At 36.4% G+C, this 16,351-nt stretch overlaps 1 protein-coding gene across 3 annotated transcripts in view; it reads right to left on the bottom strand.

Annotated features, from left to right (window-relative positions):
• BRINP3 (BMP/retinoic acid inducible neural specific 3) overlaps positions 1-16,351 on the bottom strand; it is a 191,153-nt gene that overhangs the window by 57,819 nt on the left and 116,983 nt on the right. The gene's annotated exons all lie outside the window — the stretch shown is intronic.

Genomic DNA, 16,351 nt, shown 5'->3' with positions numbered 1-16,351 from the left:
TCTGTGTAGCAAAGCAAGATTTAGAAGCAAGAACTTTTCATGAGGTGCAACATTTTGCATCTAGGAAAGATCTAAAATAAGATTAGGTCGCGTCTTGCCTGCTGTAAATACTGGATGTAACCACAGGATCAAAGTACATCTATATGTATCAAAACAATAGCTGCCACAAACAGAGCTTTGTTTTAACAGCTGAGGATTATGTTTGGCAGCATGTAGTTTTTAAACAAGTAAATACATTCTTAATAGTAACATCAACAATAATGAAACCAAGTGGTCCACATAATTTATGGATTATGTAGATGAATTTTAATTGTCTGTAAAAACAATTATAAAAGTAAGTTTACTTTTAAATGCTACCCTAAATGAAAAAAAAGGGGGGGTGGGGGGTGGGGGGTGGGTGAGGGGAGACCTAATTCAGTTTCTCAGCAATGAGGCACTGCCACTTGTGAAGCACTGCTGTGATGCCCAGAGGGCTGGCTGGCAGCAAGGTAGTGTCTCCATGATTATTTTAGCCTGTATAGGTAGCAAGATAATATCCCAAATCCTGAAGATAGGAGGGTATAGCACAATCTCACTAGTATTCTTTTTTTTTTTTTAATGTGGATTGGATGTTGTTGAAAACTCATGGCTTTTGATTCTTTCTTCTTAGTATTAAGTCCAAGCAGAAAGAGGAAAATGTAAAAATGAAAAAATGTAAAAAATGAAACAAAACATAAGCAGAGCTGTAGCACAAAATGTTGGCCATGGGATATCTTCCTTCTTTTCTTTACTGCCAAAATACAGCCAATTCCTTCATCATCCACTTCAACAAGCTGCTCCCAACTACTTTGTGGGAACTTCCCTGTTTTCTTTGCTTTGCCATCCTAGATGTCTCTGACATTTACCTCTGTTTTTAATTTGTCTCTGAGTAAAGGTGATTCTGTCACCTGTTACTTCAAGTGTTATATTCTATACCAAATCTCCTGGAGAATAAGCCTAAGTTGTAAGGTCAAAGAGGTCATTTCCAAAATCTGAACCTCCATCTAACAATAACCCTTATGAACAAAAGGAATCCTTCTATTTTAATAATCTCGTTTGAAAGCAATATGGAGATTTGCTAAAATAATCCATGAAGGATTATTCAGAATCACCTGACTCTCTTACACCAGCACATGAGAATGGCTGTAACTGGCTCGTGCTATCTCGACACTGTTTTGTATTTTCCAAGTCCTAACATTTTCACAAAGTCAACGTGAAATCTTGGGCTATTGGTTGGCACCTTTCTGTCACTTTTAACAAGTGTTCCTGGCAATGGAAAATGAGATCTTTGCAATGCCAGCAGCCTGCGGAGAGAACACACAGAACTGGCTTCAGCCAAATCTCTTTGCAGAGCGCCAACAGCACAAGGAAATGAGATCATGTCAGGATCTCTCTTTCCTGCGCACATTTGGCAGTCTTCAGTATTTATACCAGGGCCAGATTTACCTTGTTTTTTGCTTAATCATCCAGAATCAGTGTAAAGATTCTTGCATGGCTATCAGATCTGGCTAGGAAATGGACAGAGTGACAACTCTGACTTACCCATGATCCTCCAGTACCCTCCTTCTCCCAAAAGTGATCTAATTCTTTTTAATAAAATCTTATTTTCTTGTTGCACACCAACCTTATATAAGAAATCCTAATTAGTTAATTTAATTACAAAGACGGGTATGTACATTATACAAGATAAATAGCCAGAAAACAGAAAAAGAGAGATGAAGGTTGTTACGAATTTTATACTAGTTCTGAAAGATTATACTCAGCATGTATGCATGCAGTTCTATTTACAAAGATTCTTTTTTTTTTTATCTTTATTATAATTTTCAACCATCTGTCTATAAAGCAATCCAACTTCATGAAACCTTATGAAATGGATATAGAAACAATTCTTATTTGTTCTTTTATTCTTATGCCTCTTGATGTCACAAAATAAAGAAGGTTAGGGTCTGTGTAATTATGGTGTGCCCTGTTGTTCATGAAGGTTTACTCTTCACCTGGATGATGCAAGGCACAGGTAGTGATAACTGTTGTTCTGATTATGGGAGTGGCAGCACGTGGTTCATGTAAGTGTGCACAGAAACACAATGGGAAAGAGTTTATCTTTAGGCTGCTTTTAATTATTTATTTATTTTCTACGGACCAGTAATGTAAAATCACTGAAGGGAGTTACTCCCAAATGAGATACTTCTGTCTTGATCCAGCTGTTACTAGAATCACTTACAATTCTGCATGTTTTGTCTGTGATAGAAAGAAAACTGCAACAAGAGAAGCAACACTGGAAAGGAAATAGCACTTTAATTATCTTCCGAGCACAGAAGTATGGCTATATTCAGCCTCAAGATCACAGCTGAAGTGTTTTGTCTGAAGGCATACAATTTAAAAAAGGGCAAAAACAGGAGAGGGAATGGTAAAATGTAAATGCAAATATTTTTTTTTAAGATGCAAGCATTGTCCAGAAGTGATTGCAGATGAACAAAGAGCACTGTAATCACTTGTTTCATAAGAGCTAGCTCCACAGTCTGTGAAGAACACTAACTCACAAAGCAAAATAGAACAAACCAAAGTTATTTAACAACCAAAAGGCCCTAAGAACCAGTAAACAAAATATGTGTAAAACCATTTGACATAAACCAAGCAGGCTATTCTCAAGTGCATTGTTTTCAAAGATTATCACAGCACAGGTTTCACTGGGCAGCAGGGTTTTCAGTTCCCAGAAATAAACCGTAACATTTGGCATTAATGAGGCAAATGCCTACAGTTTTCAGTCAGTTAAAAACTCATAACCATGGTGATAATGACCTGGTTATAAGTGCACAGAGAACATACCTCCCAGCACTTAAGCAGAGCTAAATTCTTGTGATATCAGTGGGTAGTATTTCCCTGGGAAACTATACTTTTTTTTGTCCATGATAATTAAGCCTATAGAAGACTTTCCTAATAAAAAAGGAACACATTTCTGCAGAGATTTTGGTCCTGGTGTTCCTTTTCTATTGCACATAGCTAATATTCCTAGCTACATGCCTAGTCAAAGGCAGTGCACTGTCTCACATAAAGGACTCTCCTCTTTACGAGATTCTTTTAAGATGCATTTGGCTTCTAAGGAAGCAGAAAGCTACATTCAGATTCATATTGCCAACTTTAAACATTAAAATAGTGATTTAGAAGAAACTCCTTGTATATATGTGACGTTATTGATGGAAGAAGTTATTTTCTGAATGACTGGTGCAATAGAAGGGTGAACAAAGTCATGCAGGGAGAAGAAATCCAAAGCAAAAACAAAACTGGATTGGCTTGATTTTATGGAGGATTGTCTGAGGAAGAGGAAAAACTGTACTTCTCATTCAATATAGCTAATGAACCATTAGATAAAACCAGATCCTGCTATTATCGTTCACACTAAGTCCTTTCCTCCATAAATCATTCAGTGGGATTAATTGCATAGTAACAGTGTTTGGCAGTTCCACAAATAATAGAACTCCCTAGAGTAATTACACATTATCAGTAATCAGATGTAAGAGTCAGCCGGGACACAATATTTTCCAGTAGTGCTGCAAGGAGCATGGATCATCTCATGATGCTAGGCAGATGTCTATAAAGGGTGAATCACACATGTGGGCTACAAAACCTAGGGTATATGTGGCCTTGATATCGAATAGGAGGGTCACAAGGCACTGTCCATCTCCCCCAGCCCTCCTGCCCCACTGCAGGCTCCTCTCCATGGGCTGCAGCTCTGGCCCAGGCTGCTCCTGTGGGGGCTCCATGGCTGCAGCCTTCTCCAGGCCACATCTACTGCTGCACAATGGGCTGCTCCACGGCTGCAATGGAGATCTACACTGTGTGGTGCCCACAGGCTGCAGGGAGCTTCTGCTCTGTGCATGGAGAACCTTCTACCACCTCCTCCACAATGCACACCTCCACCACATAAGCTCAAAAAACCTTTTTTTCACTCTTTCTTTTTTTTTCTCCCTAGATTCTGCAGTTTTTTCACAGAAGCACCTTTCTTGCAGCACCTTCATTTAGCAGAGAATAATTGCTGTAGTTACTGTTCTGTTGCCTTTCGTGTGTCATTGACCATAGCAGGGCTTCCACTAATTAGTGCATAATTAAAGTAACACAAATAATCTGAATGTCCTGAGTACTGATGCTTGTCATGCTAGCAACTAGAAGAACATTTAAGAGAGGGTTAGATAAACCAAGACAAAACACAGTGTCAGGACTTGGAATAACATTTCGGGAGGGGAACTATTCATTTATTTTAGATTTATCAACATTCTAAAGCCGTATCTGATATATAACATATAGGCATATAACATTTTCAATACATTCTCTGTTAGCACTGTCCACACTGTTAGCATAGATATGATTTTTTCATTCAAAGAGCTCACTAACCTAGATGACCTGGAATCACTCTAATCTTATTTTTCTGTCAGAGACAGTAAACTTAATCTGCCAGCAAATGAAATAAATTGCACAAATTTCATTAACCAGGCAAAGTGGAATAAGGACTTCCAGGTTTTTATGCAAGATGGTGATTTTTTTAAGGCTAACTATTTAGTTTCATCTGATAGGGAGCAATCATCTATCAAGTCTCTTCTCTACAACGTCAGAGAGCAATTTATTATCTGTTAATTCTAGAAGGGCCTGTAAGAACACCAAAACAAGACTCTGAATTTATGCTTTACCACAGAAAATAGTAGAGAAGAAACTGAGCCTGCCAGGGCTGTGTCAGCTCTGAGCTACCTGAACACAAACATAGGTTAAACGGCCTTCTAAGGATAATTAAGGTAGAGATGGGGGAGGGAGGAAAAGACAATTATACTTTTCTGTAACTCTGACTCTGCAAACCACGCAACAATTCTGTGACTCTGGAACTTGAAAGCAAGGAATTCCCCCAGCTGAAATCACTGGCAGCATTGACATGTCTGACACTTGGAGCCACTATTTTCCCTTTTCAAGGATAGTTTAATTTACGCTGCTTATCAGATGCCACATTCCTACACATCTGTATCTGAAGCAACAGGGAAGTCCCCATGAACTAAGACTGCCTAGGACCAGTGCGAGAGCCTTTATTACCTGCACTTTCAGCCTTTCACAGAGAGGAGAGGTGTTCATTTTTCCTTCTAACTAGTTTTCAGAAATGTGCGAGAGTGCAGCTCTCTTTTGGAAAAGTAATGTACATCTTAGTAAAGATGCAATAAAAGCTGAACATTTTGTTTTAGCTTACACTTAGACAGTGCTGCTTGCCTACATCTTACTTATATGAATGCTACTACTATTTTTTCACAGCTTCTATTGGTTAAGGAGACAGCTGAGCCATGAAGAATAAATGAAATCTGTATATTCCACTTATAAGACAAAATTAGAAACAAAGAGCACAGCACAGGTTACAAATTAAAACAGCATTTCATGCATAAAAAAATTGTGAAGTACCTGCAGAACACAAAGGCAAAGAAGCTGTACTGAAGCACAGCCTACTTCAGAGTCTTTTTCCAAACACAATACAATTACTATACAATCAACAGCATTTCCAAAGGAATCCTGGGGCACCTACTGTAAAGGGGGACTGTTTGTTTTGCCCCACTGCAAAACCCACTCAAGGATTTTCCAGTATTGGCTCAGTTCCTATGTGCCATGCTGAGCATACTCATATTTTTTACTGCATCCTCATTCGTTTTTATGAAGACAGAACCACTTTGTAATTCATAAGACTCAGATATTATGAGTAGTAATTGTACTGCAGTTGGATGGAAAATAATTATCTTGTTGGAAAAAAGATACTCAAAAGATGCAAGTCAAAGACACAAAGTCAAAGTCTTCTATTTTGAAACCACAAGAGAAAGAAAGAGAAGGTCAGGATAACTGCAAAAAGGATCTTTAGATAATTTTTGGATCATCTTAATGTGGTCAGCTTTAAAATGATATACGTTAAAGAGAAAAAAACAACTTGCATTAAATTAAAAAATATGTGTTATAGGTTAACATTAGGACTTGAAGTATAACTAGAAGAAAAAGAATTTTAAATTATTGAGGCCCCAAAATCAGAGAGATAAGGGCAGGTTAAATAAGGTCCAGACCTTACAAAGAGATGCTACCCGTGTTTAAATATTTCCATGCGAGTTTAAAACTTTAAAATCCTTGAAATTTTACTAAATTAAGCTATCCCCAGCCTTTTTATTTCCTCTCCTTGAATGCAGTGTAACTAAGCTACTAATTTATTCTTGATGTCCACAGCACTACAGTTCCTAACACTGCCCCCAACTCACTCTGACATCTGAAGCAGGACACTTTACATGTCTACTTTATTTTTCCATGGTCCAGTCAAACCACCCCTTATGGGGCTGTCATTCCAACCTCTCAAAATAAATCACATTCCTGTCTATGATATGCATGTCTGTTGGTTTGCTCTCTCTCTGGGTCACATGTATGTTTTCATGGATTTATTTTTAGATTCCATCCTTCTTGCTTCCTGCTTATTCATCCCCTCTGGTAAATGGCTGTAACACTTTTGCCCTTCCTGTCTCATTGGTACTGCCAATTCTCAATATACAGTTTTTGCAAAATTACCAGTTTTATGATACACTTTATTAAACATTTTCCTGCTTAACTACCAAGTTATCAATAACAACTAATGTATAATTTAATCACTAAATACCTCTCAGCTTTTCAAATTAAAAGGAAACTCTCAGCTAAAAGCTAAATTGGTTGTAGAAATATGCAAATATGAAAATATGAATTCCTCCGGTGTTAGTTGAATAGTTTAGCTAAATTGCTCTGTAAGTCTAATTAGTTACACTCTTCCATGACTATTATGTAACTCAATCTGTGGAAAAAGCAATCTTTGGTCTTTAAATCTCACAAATTTATGAAAAATCATAGAAAGAATGTTTGAAATTGGAATCTGAATCCAAATTTTGGTGCAGTAAACATATGTATATGACATGCATAGTACATAGATACAGATAATATGATTCTTATTCGAATTAGGCCAGTAAGACTTACCAACTTCTTTGCTACTTAATTTTTAAGAAACTTTGGATTCAGAAATAAAATCTCTTGCTCTTTTTTTTTTCTTTTTTTTTTTAATTAAATGCATGCATTCCTTGTTTGATACTACTTGTTAAGAAAAAGCATATGCAAATGTTTATCATAATTTCATTGCAAACTCCAATCAATATCAAATTAGCTAAAGAATAATACGACGTAGGACTAAGTGCTGAATCTGTTTTAGGGGTTCACATTTCCTCATATTTTCTAGATAATTTAAGTGAGGTAAGAGAGCAGTGCTCATAGTCAAAGCAAATGTAAGCAGCTATGAACTCTGTTCTCATTGCAAGACTGAGAGTGCTGCTGCTTAATTTCATAACTGACTTTTATGTCACCGAAGTTGTTGTAATGGCTTGAATTGTAAGATTCTCAGTAGCATTTCAGCTCTTTGTTATCCAAGATACTTCTACAGGCTTGGGTGTTAAGAAAATCTTTATGGGGCTAAGGAGGGGATACATAAAACTATATACACCCATGTGGTCAGAAACGTGAAACTCATCATTTACTGCAATTGATCTTCATAGCAAAGTTACTCATAGGAACATCCTCCCAATTTTTCTTGTTTCTGTTCCAGATGCCGTTGTTCAGGCAGCAGTGTCTGTATTGACAGGATTGATTCAGACAGATGGAGCAGTTGAGGAAACACCGAGTAAGAAAGACTGGAAACAAGGCTTTTTATTTGGGATATCAACTTGCTACGTTAGGTCAACTTTCTGCAAGTACGAGGTGAGATTAAACAGGGGAGTGTAAATACACTGAACCTTTGTCTTCTTTGAGGCTAAATTTGATCAAGATAGAAATATTTACATTGTTCTAGGTAGAAGTCTGTAATAAACCAAACAAATAATGTAATCATTAACTGACTGTATATAATAAAAAAAAAAAAATCAGAAAAAAAATTTAGTGCAAATGGAAAGCTTTCAGCTTTGATAATGAACTCTATTCTAGAGTAGAAAAAAAAATATTTTAAAAAAAAGTTTGTAAAAGGCAAGGCAAAAGGAAAGAAACAAATTTGTAAGTGACAAACCATAAGAAAAAAAGACGGTTGTTTGAAAATATATCACCCACCATAAACTTAAAGCAGATTTGACCAAAAAAAAAAAAAAAGTTACAGACATGGGATGGTTTTGTCAGCTCAAAACTACACATCAGCTCAGGAAGTAAAATGGAAAACTCTATGTTTTACTCAGAAAAACAAAAGTACAACTAGATTCATGTTAGCCATGTTAGATTAATAACTAAAATAGTAATAACTTTGAGCATATAAAACAGTATTAAAATATTTCTAAATCTGCAGTAATGGAAGGTCATTATAAAATGGAAACAATTTAATAAAGAGAAATTTAAAATAAAAAAATACAACTTGAGACATAGGAATTACAGCTGTGTGGCAAATTCCTATAGACATACCAACATCCTATATTTTTATCAGGAAAGACTAGATCCTCTCCAGCGTAAACCGAAGTTAAATTTGATAGCACACTGTGGAGTTTCACTATGAAACTTCCACATTTCTGACAGTGAATACACCTTTGCCCCATGGCACTAAGTATGTTTCAGAAAGCTATTCTGCTAAACCTGAACTCATTCACCATCTATATAACTTCAAGAGTGAATGAATTTTTTTGGAAAGTTCTGGATAATAACAATGGAGTTATTCTTGGTATTCTTATTTCATGAAGAAGACAAAGAGAATTTTTAGTACAGAGAAGGCTGCTCTTAGAATTAGTCTCACAGGGCAATGTTACCTAGACAGAAAGGTAAATACTGAGTATCAAGGCCTGTTAATTAGGTCATATGTGAATGCAAATGGAACAAGTCTTAGTGATTTTTTTTTATTATTTTTTAATTGTTCAGAATACAAAATCTTGTCTAAGAAATTGTTTCATTAATTTTTCTGGGCTCAATGTTGGTGAAAATGCCTGGGCCAAAGAATTATATATCCTAAAGTCAAGTGCATAACTTCAACCAAAATACAGGAAAGAAGAAAGAGATCTTAACCTTCTGCAAGCATGCAAATCTAAAAAAGGAGGTAAGATCAGAAGAAAAAGTGGGGAGGGGGAAATTAAAAAATTACATTGTAATAGTATATAAATGCTTATATGCCAGCTTCTTATATTTTCATCAAGAAAGGCCTCCTCAGAATAAAGTCATTGATTAACAAGATTAAATTATGGTAATTAACTTTCCTAGATATTATTCATTATCTTATCTAGGATAATCTGACTGCTTCAAAATTATGGAATGCTCCACCCTTAATGTTTATGTCAGTATTTTCACTGTAAATCTTCCAGTATGAAAACTGTCCTTCTTTGACTTATGGCAGTTTTCTTTGGTTTCAGTAGGGAAGAGAATGGAAGGGAAGCAAACAATTTGAAGAACCTTTTTAAATGATGGCAAGAGCTGTGTGAAAGCTGTTAAAGACTCTTGCTTACATTTGTCTATTTGTAGCCTGTGTCAGATTGGAGTTTTCCTCTCCTCTCTTTTTCTCTCCTCTTCTTCACCATCCTCCCCTCTCCTCCTCTCTCTTCCCCATAGAATAATTATTTGAAGTCTTTCTGAAAGATCTGTCCTAGCATCTGCAATATGTGCTATTTTGTTGCTTTGAAGATGTTTCAAGCTGTGTGACCAGCTAGGCGGCAATGTTATAGCTCCTCGCACATATTCTTCTATGCACTATATTGAAAATATAATGAGACAATGTAGTCTGTATTAGAGGCTGCTAAAGTACATCCTTTTACAATTGTTGTGTTGCAGCTGCTGTGATGCATTGTGCCAATTATGTTGCTGAGTATGCATTCTGCAAGTGTTTAGTAAAATGTGATTGCATTTGCTTGCTAGTTCATCCTCCCCCTCCTTCCATTTCTCTTACCGTCTTTGATAGCGAGGGTCAGATTCTCAAAGTAATTGTGCTCTTTTACACCAAATGAAGAACTGACCTCTACACTATCTTTGAGGGAAAGCAGTTGTGGAGTTTCGATTTAATTAGAACTCTATTGTCCAAGTGAATTAAAGCTATATTTAATTTCATTGCTTTAAACTCTTGAAAAAAAAAAAAAAAAAAAATACAGCAATAATTCCTTGATCTTTACATTTTGTGTATTCTTAGAATTATTTAATGACCCTCACATAGCACTCATTATATTTTGTAATGCCTGTGGAAAATTTGGTCCAAAGATCTCTAACACCTCTTAAACATAAATATACAGAGCCTCATATAGTTTAATTTTACAGTGAAACAAACACAAAGTCAGTGCTGTGCCAAGCATGCACAACAAGATGCCAGAGATACCAGAGATTGAGCTTCAGACAAGAAGGGAAGTTCAGAGATGCTCCCTAGCAAATAAACCTTGCTGGGAAATATGCTGGAATTGTTTCAGCAGAACATTACAGCACTACTGCCTTATGTCTACACATTTTTGTTGATGTTCTGTACCATGCTTCATGGCAGTCTTGCCAGGCTCAAAGAACAGACTATCAGCTATATACACTTGACTACCAAAATTCATTGCTAAACTCACAGTACCAAAAGGCCCTTCGGTAGAAGATGATGCTCAACACATAGTGGAAATTAGAAGCCAAAATTCAGTTTCCAGTTGAGCTAGTAAGATAATAACTCAAATTTAAACTTAAACATTTATACCTATGCATATGCATAGCTGAGTTGTGAAGCTTATAACAGACTGTGAGACTTTCAAAGTAGCCTGCAGAAGTACTGAATTCTCACCAAAATTTCATTAGAGTTTGCCACCTCAAGACTAAAGATTCATGGCTTTTCTTTGAAATGATGAATTAATATTACCTGATGCAGAAGATACAAACTTCTGAAGAGGGACAGCGTTGTCTGGCTTTTAGTTACCTAGTGTGCTTAATTAAACACACATTTACTATGTAACTTCTTCAGTGGAGTTAACAGAAAACTGATTCATTGAGCATTCCCAGCTCAGTGTTTCTAACTGCAATTTTACAAGTTAAAGCTTCGCTCATGCTCACATCTTTGAGCTTCTTAAGTTATGGTCATTCGCAAGGCTTGGGTCTTAAATCCTTACCACAAACTAAGAAAAAAACTTTGGCAAGAAAAGCTCAAGACCTAAACTTCAAAAGATTCAAAATTTAGCAACTAAGAAAAATTGTGAAAATGTTTAGGATTCTTCAGGGATTTGACAAAAGAATGAGTCTTTATAGCAATTCAGCATTTCCACTTTAGATTACAGCAATTAGCTGAACCCACAGAAAAGCACAGTCAAATAGGAGGTATGAAAGAAAACAAAAAGAAGGCAAACTTTTGCAGACCAAACAAAGAGGCAAGCAAACAAAAGGTCTGGATTTCAAAATGAGTTTTGAGTGAAAAGCTAATTTTATTACATTTAAGTTTTTTCTTTTGCAGCCCACCATGTGTTATTCATGGGTTAATTATAGGTAATCAGATATATTTACCATTACAATAGATCCCTGTTATACAGTATTTGCAATCTAGAGTTTTCCAAGAAAACAAACTGCTTAAAGTTCTAATAGTTAAAAAATAAAATAAAATAAAATAAAATAAAATAAAATAAAATAAAATAAAATAAAATAAAATAAAATAAAATAAAATAAAATAAAATAAAATNAATAAAATAAAATAAAATAAAATAAAATAAAATAAAATAAAATAAAATAAAATAAAATAAAATAAAATAAAATAAAATAAAATAAAATAAAAATAAATAAATGAAAAGGTGTTTTGGGGAAAGAGAAAGCAAATTGCACAATGAAATTTAATTGCAATGAGAGGGCAGATTCTCACGGATGGTTATTCATTCTCACTCAGATGGAATAAATGGGCTGTAATCTGGCTGTAAATAGCTGCTGGAAAATTCAATTTATGCATCTGTTCTGTTCCCTCCTGTTCCTTTGATGCACTGTAGCTGTCCTTCAGCTGTTTGGACCCTAACCTAACACCTACACTATTTACCTTCTCCAACTCCCTGAAAGGTTTTCCCTAAAAATAAGATCTGTTCTGAGAAGTAAGAAGATATCCTCCAAAACACAGCTAGTATAGCACTTCATTTTATTAAGCATCAGTGTTATAACTGTCTGACATAAATGTGTTTATCCCTTTGCAACTTGTAGTAATATTGTTCAATAATATTTAATCTTCCATGCTGTCAATGTGTTTCTTATCTTTTCTGCATAACTCCACTCAGCAAGAGATCAGAACATCCTCACAATTATGGTCCTATAAAGCTCCATGCTCTTCTCAACACAGCACCTCTTTACTGTAAATCCTAGTCAAGGGCAGGCAGTGGTGTGAGTTAACTCACTGATAATAGCGGTAGTTTGACAGCAGCATCTAACAAACAGGACTCAGGGTCACTTGTGCAGGAACTTATACTACCATGTCTCCCAACTGTTAAGACAGCAGAAAAAAGTTGGGACGCTATGCACAGTCCTATCTAGTCTACCCAATTTTGAAAAAGTCTTCTAACCAAGTGTTAGGAGAGTGACTGCTTGACCGCAGAGTAGTACAGGTCATTCTGCCACTGGGCAGCAGTGGAACATGCTGTTAGAATCACAGAATATGAGTTGTGAACTTCAAGTCTTGTTTTCACCACCCATTAATCAGGTGAAGGAAAGAGGTGGGTCATATTGGTTCGAGTCATTGGATAGTTTTGGGTCTTAAGTCATTCGACCTTCCCCTGGACCTCTGATTATGATTAGATCTTCAATAGATTCAAATTAGTATGGCTGCACACAGGCAAGAACGACACTGAGCAGGAAGAGCTGAGGATATTGCTTGTTAAAGATAGCATAAATAGAAAGAAAAACATTTGCTGGCTTTATTTGTATTATGTTTCCATAAGTTTAGAGGATTTTATCAAATACAAGGAGCACACACTCCGTCATCCTAATATGCATGTTAATAGGGAGACTTAACAGCTGTCATTGCATCTGAAGAGAAATGTTCATAGGAAAAAGCTTCTAAAATGAGCATACAAGAGAAGTAATGTTAGATCTGTAATATTTCAAATACAACAGGATATGCATTCATGTAAATGCATATGCAAATTACATGCAGCCCCGAGGCTCTTGGAGAGTTTCCAGTGATGCCCTCGAGGCTGCAAACTGCTGTTTTAGCACATGAGCCTGACTACTATTAGTAAAATGCATGCATTAAAATAATATTGGAAGAATGTACATATCAGGGACTTTTAAATAAAGTAAATATTGATATAGGATCTGGGTTGCTCCCATGAATATTTGATTTCCAGTTGGAAAATATTGTGATTTTGTGATTTTTCCTCATTTTATGTGTAGTAAACAATGAAAACAATGGAAAACTGTGAAGCTTTAATTAGTTGTGCTCATGTTATTTTTGAGGATAATTACGCCACAACTGAGAAACTTGATAACAAAAAAATTTGATTAACAATCTTGATTCATTAAGTACATTTCTTGTGATCCTTTCTTCATGCTGCACAAACAGCTTTTGGTATGAATAAGATAAATAGGAATTAAACATGAAAACCTGAATGTTAATTCTCACTTCCCTCTCCCTAATATTTCCATTTCGTGCAATGTAAATCAGAATTTAATAGAAAACCTCAAATAACAAAACTTATCAAAGTCTTATTTTGCTGATCAGTCCCACACTCTAATGTATAAAAACCTGTAAGAAAAGAAATTCGGGTAGCATACATCTCAAATAATTTGATATTAGGATACAACAATTTATTGAGTATTAATTGTCTCAAGTAAATCTTACTGACATATTACTAATTTACAATACAACCAAAACCAAAACATTGCTTTTGAAAAGTGCGCTCACGTGATCATGAGGTTCAATAGGGTAAAGTGCAAGGTGCTGCACTTGGGCTGGGGCAGTCCCAGATACATGTCCAAACTGGGAGAAGTAGTTGTGGACAGCAGCCCTGCACAGAAGGAATTGGAACTCCTGACAAACAAAAAGGTGGACATGAGCCAGCAGTGTGTGCTTGCAGCCTGGCCTGCCAATGGTACCCTGGCCTGCATCAACTGAGAGGTGGTAGCAGGGAGAGGGAGGAGATTGTCCCCCTCTACCCTGCCCTCATGAAGCTCAATCTGCAGTACTGTGCCCAGGTCTCTGATCCCCAGGCTTAGAAGAGAGAAGATTTAGATTAGATGTTAGGAAGAAATTATTATTAGGAAGAAATTTACTCAGAGACACTAGAACAGGCTGCCCAGAGAAGCTGCATATGCTCCATCCCTGGAGGCATACAAGGCCCGTTTGGATAAGGCCCTGTGCAACCTGATCTGGTGGGTGGCAACCAACCCTCTGTAGGGGGGGTGGAACTGCATGATCATTAAGACCCATCTCAACACAAACCATTCTATGCTTCCACGATTCTCTCCCAAACCAAGTATTTTGATTTGTGTTTGAAATCTCGTCCATTCATAATGTTTCTTCGCTTTTTTCATTCAGATGCACGTTCCCCAAAATACAGTTCGGTTTCTCATAGTGAGGGTATGAGTAATAGAAGCTGTATCTATATTCTCAGTTCCCTGTTCCTGTGAACAACTTCAGTAGTACACCAGAGTCTAGAATACTGCCATCCAGAAGCCATCCAGAATGTAACTAAAATTTACTGACAAAAAAGGAGGGGAAAACAAACAATTCAAAAAAGCCTTATCCTTTTAGTTCTTTTCTTTACAGTTAATTGAAACTTCAAGTACATGCAGATGATGCTTAAGACATAGAATTGCTGTCTGCATGTGAATTATAAATGATAAGATCAAATACTAAATAGATTCAGAACGTGTCTTCTTGTTGTTGTTATTAACTAGACAACAATCAAAAAATGATTGGATATTGCTTGTAAAGCTTATGACTCAGAATTTCAGGGCTTTCTACAATGTGCAGAAAACACCCCCGCTTGTTCCAGTCCCTTTGTAGTGGAATTCTCAGAAGGGTGTAGGATAAACTGAGGAAGCATTTCCATAGCTGCTTTTGTGTTCCTAGCCTTCAACAGAAACAAGTTTTTTTGTTCAGTTAAGTGTTCTGACAATAGAAATCTGTAATGCAAATATTCCAGGTCTCAATAAAGGAAGATACAAAATGAAGGTTTCATGTATCAGCGCTGTTGTATCCGACATGAAAACCATTTTCTAGAGACCTGCTGCACTCAATTACCCAAATCAGATTTGCTTATGGACTACAGCTTTTATTTGCATCCATTTCATGAACAGCGAGGGTGTGGAGAGAACACTGTGCTGTTTGTAACAAACTTTGGGCATGTAGAACATTCATTATGTAAATCGTTAGCAAGAATAGTTGAGCTTTGTGGTGTGGCACAAATTTGCTTTAAAAATACAGCAAATAGGAAAAATCTCCTTCAGAGTCAGCCTCGTCTTTGTATTTCTGTATTCTAGCACTTCAGTTACCACTTATTTCTTCCCATGAATTGTCTTAACACAGAAGGAAAAAATTGTCTGTTTTGAAGGAAGCAGACTAGTTTTAAATGTTTTTTTGCACATCTGCAAAATAGTGAGGCTGAGCATACAAGTCAGAACAGAGGAATAGGCAGCACCACAGTCTGCAGCAAGACTGCACGATCCAAGAGACAGTCCCTAGATGAGATCGACTGGACTTTGTGTTTGTTCATCTGTATTTTCATCTGTGCTGCCTGAAGACCCTAACACTGCCCTGTGACTGACCAGCTCTGAGCTGGGATTTGCTAACAAGATCAATGGGGCAGGAGGAACATCCTTCACATACTGGCAGACAAACAAAGCATGTGCTGCCCTGCCACAAATTCTTCATGTATCCTTATTTGTAAAGGATCTAGTGCAGCTGAGGAGGTGGATTTATGTTTACTTGAGCAATAGCTAAGGTGGCTGGCAAGTGAAAATTGGCCTCAGATTGTCATTAATGAGGACCTTACTGGAGAGTGGGAAGACTGAATAAATGCAATGAATTTTAAATCACATCTTATATTTAAACATATATATATACTTATATAAAAATCAACATGTATTCAACTGCAAATTACATTTTTATTTTATCCTCAACTCTGGAAATGTACTGAGCAAAGTTATACCCAATAAGCAACATTACGGTAAAGATTTGAGCAAGAGAACAGTTGTTGATTTATATAATATCTGCGGAGGTTCTGATCTTAGCCAAGAATCTCCCAGTGTTATGGGTGTCCTACTGCAGTCAGTAGGCAGGACAGAAAATAGGACTATAGATCCAAGAACTCTTTTTTTTTTTTTTTTTTTTTTTTTGGGGGTTTTTTTTTTTTTTTTTTTTTTTTTTTTTTTGGGGTGCTGT

Source organism: Coturnix japonica, chromosome 8 (assembly GCF_001577835.2).
Source record: "Coturnix japonica isolate 7356 chromosome 8, Coturnix japonica 2.1, whole genome shotgun sequence".
NCBI classification, from domain to species: Eukaryota; Metazoa; Chordata; class Aves; order Galliformes; family Phasianidae; genus Coturnix; species Coturnix japonica.
This window is presented reverse-complemented; position numbering and strand designations above follow the sequence as displayed.